Below are 4,109 nucleotides of genomic sequence, written 5' to 3'. Positions count from 1 at the left end.
GGCACTTACAAGCTCAATACTGATGCTGCTATTTTTGGGCAGCAAAAGGCTGGCTTGGGAGGAGTTTTGAGGGACGCTACAAGAGATGCGGTGATGGCGTGCTGCGTGGTTATAGAAGGGGCCTACGAGGTGGATGTTGAGGAAGCTTTGGCAATGCGACATAGCGTTTTATTTGCTAGAGAAGCAGGCTACAGCAAGCTGGTCCTAGAGACAGATAACTTGAAACTCTTTCATCACATGAAGAAAGGCATTACCCAACAAACAACCTTTAGAATCTTGATCAAGGATATCCTTCGTATTACTTCAGGCTGCCAATCTCTGTCTTTCGCTTATGTTAAAAAGTCAGGAAATGGTGTAGCGCATAGCTTAGCTAATTTGAGTTGTAATTTTGATGAACGTCGTATATGGCTTGAAGAGTATCTCTTGGAGATACATGATGCTATTTGTAAAGATAGTGCTGTTTTTATGGAGTAATAATATGCTGGATGTTTGCTTTGGTGTCAAAAAAAAAATAAAATTGAATTAAGTACAAATAATAATCAATTTTGGTAATTCAAGAGACACTTTTAAGGCTTTTGAATTCAATTGAGGCAAATATGTAAAAGAACATTTTTAGGGATATAAATGTCCATGCACTATTCATAATAGCTTTCTTAAACTTTTTATAAGGTAGAGATTTAGTTGTATGACATATACTCCCTCCATTTTTAAATACTTGCTCTATTTTCCTTTTCCGGTAGTTTTTAAATACTTGCTCCATATCCTTTTTTGGAAAGATTTTACAATATTTAATTCATTTCACACTTAGTGGGCCCAACATAAACTCTCTCTCCTCCTATTCTTCCACTTATTTTGTTTTTTTTTTACAATTTTTTATTTTCTCAACTACTCCACTACCTCCATATTTTATTACTTTCTCCAATTTCTCCTAAAACTCCGCGCATGGAGAAATGGAGCAAGTATTTAAAAACGGAGGGAGTATTAATTTATGAATAAGTTAAAACTTGAATACTACTTTTACTTAAGTTATTTAAGCATTGAAAATTCTCAAAGTATTGAAAACAAAAAAATGAAATCCTCAAATAATTATGTGTTAAACCTAAAATAATTAAAATAAATTTTGTTGACTAGCATTGACTTTGACGTGTTTAGGGGAGTTTGACCGAAAGGTTAATAAAATTTAGGGTGTTTGACTTTAAGTGTTGGGCTTGGGCAGTCCAATGCTGAATAGGCCATCATTTCAAGTGAACAGTGAAGATAATACCAAGTCCAATCAAACAATCCCAAAGATAAGAAAGAACAACCTTTGTCCAATAGAGTTGAATTCAAATAGGTTGTTGGCGCCAAAAAGAATCAACCAACTAACGGTTACAAGGAGATCATGGGGAGACTTTCAAGAGGCTCTTTACTTAGAAATATAAGAAGAATATCAAAAGAAATACATCAATGAATAAACTAACAAAAGTAATTCATTTTTCTTTAAGCTTTCTTTAGTGCTTTCTTAGTTTTCCCTTTGCGTAGTAGCCAAGCGATAGTTTAGTTTACTTAGCATGTATTAAAGATCGTCGGTTTGTTCCAATTACATGAAAATAAAGATAATTCTTCCTTCTTATAATATAATTGTATTACTGACTTTATCTTTTAATTAATAGAAAGCGTATGCATCTTTGTCAATGATTACCTAATATATTCATATTTTTTTGGTAATTCTACTCTTTAATAACTTTTTCATCAAGGATAATTCTTTACTTATTTTTTTGTATTACGTTAGCGAGGTTATCAATTTGAAATCAGTAACAATCAATAGGGGCAGCCCCTTAATATCCTAAAACAAGATAGGGTATTTTTAACTTTATGGTAAAGAACAATATTTACCTAAACATTATGCATGAATCTTAAAAGGACTAAAAAAAGTGAGTTATTCACGCACTCTTTTTCATTGCAAAAAAATATTTAAGCATTAATAATCAACATGACTTTCAAATCTAATATGTTTAAACTTTTAATGAATATTTTATTCTTTTACCTTTAAAAAAATGGATAATACAAAAAAAGGATACATTAAAACTTAACGTAACTTATATAAAACAAGTTTTGTAAGCTAGACACTTTTAAAAGTGAGGGAGGGTAAAGGATCCTCATCCTCGAAGTGCCCCTATTGAGTATTGAGGCTTGATGAACCCCCTTACTTTACAGGTTTAAGATTATTTTCTTATGACTAGGCTGACTTTTTGTTGATTTTTAAAGTCTCAATATGAAGTCAAATTTCGCAAAAGTCAATAGCTGCATGAGGTACATAAAATATTAAAGTGTGTAACATTGCAATATGGAGTAATCATTATTAGTAATGCTGGTGGAGCTAGAGGGACAAGGGGGGATAGCTGTCCCCCCACTTCCCAAAAAAAAAAACAAATCAGCTATATATTTTTGTGAAGGATATTATGAGATACAAATTTAAGTGGATGGTGTGTTGGTGAGTGGAGTGGAATTTTTTACAAGAAATCAGAGTTCGAAACTTCGAACCTTGCTGTTGTATTCTTTCCATTTGTGTGTGTGTGTGTAGACACCTAAATGTGTCTCCCAAAAAACCAAACCCAGTGATGAATACTTCTCACGTCTCTTGATTATCGAATGAGGTGAAAGTGTAAAAAGTCTTGTGATGTGTTAGTTTTAATAAAAATCTTTCTTTCTGTTTTCGAAAATCTTCTCTTTTTATGAAAATAACCATTCTAATTTAGCCTTGTCCATGATAAGGGTCTAATTATGGTGTAGTTGGATCGGTCTCGTAAAGAGCTTTCCAATGATATATCATAAGCCCAATTCCGATGAATAATGAAGAAGTTATGGTTCAAATACTAAATTGGGTCTGAGATGATTTTATGGCCCAATGATCTAGTGGAGGGCCCATTAATTATTATTTCTAAAATTATTAGTATTGATTATAGTTTTCTAGAATAGTCTAGAAGGTTATTTTGACTTCTAATAGCATTAGGATTGATAATTAATTTTTTAGAAAATTAATGAATTTGATTTGAAATTAAATTTTTTTTTATTTTGATAAAATCTGATTTAAAATTAATTAAAATGGAGTTTTAATTGCTTAATTATATTACGAAGAGGATTCCGTACAAAAACGCGTTTTATCTTAAACCAGCGCCAAATGACAAGCATGTCGCCAAACGATAGAGCCTGTTGCCATGCGTGATCCTTGTCGTTTTGCGCTAGCCTCTGTCGCTGGCAACATGGATCAGTTTTATTCCGATTCAAATTATGATTTGTTTCTATCGATTTCGGACTATTTTCCTATAAATAGGTGTTGTATTTCCCCGTTTTTATTCACTCACAACCATCTAATTCTATTCTCTTCTTTCTAAAAGTTAGAAGCTTGTTTTTTCTCCCTCTTTCTAAACCTCTCCTTTTACAAAATTCCACATTCACAAGTTCTAGACACACCTAGCCAAATTTGAAGTTGCCTTCGCCCTAGACGTGAAAGAAAGAGATACGAGGCATCCAAGTAAGTAATTTATTTACTTTGTTATTCTTTTGATATAGAAATCATGCTTAAATTATTTTAATTCCTAGTATCATGTTAGGATGCTGTTTATTGCTTTCTAGAATCATGTTTAGGTTGCTTCCTATTCTTTCTTCTATCATGTTAGTACCATGTTAGGGCTAAAGCTTTGATCTTTAATGTTTAGTGACATGCTAGGACTTGTTATTAATCTTGTTAGTATCATGCCTAGGATCTTGCTAATATTATGCTTTATTGGGAATATTATGATTATGATTGTTATTATGTTGCTTGATATATATTATTGTTGTTATTGCTTGATCACGCCTTTTATGCATGTTTAAAGGGATGTTGTACTTTTAATCACGCTTAATAAGATAATTAATAATCTTGTTTAGGCTAATATGATTATAATTCAAGTGATCGCCAATAATAGATTTGTTTGTGCATTAATATTCAACCAACATAGATTAAACAGGTTTAGGGTTAACCGTACCTATTGATTGCATGTTAGTCAGAAAGCGCATATGAATATGAGAAGAATAAAGTAGAGGCCTATTTTTAGGGTAGGTTCAGTCTCTTTTAGGTTATATTTGTA

Source organism: Chenopodium album, chromosome 8 (assembly GCF_948465745.1).
Source record: "Chenopodium album chromosome 8, dcCheAlbu1.1, whole genome shotgun sequence".
In the NCBI taxonomy this organism is placed as follows: Eukaryota; Viridiplantae; Streptophyta; class Magnoliopsida; order Caryophyllales; family Amaranthaceae; genus Chenopodium; species Chenopodium album.
Note: the sequence above shows the minus strand (reverse complement) of the source record.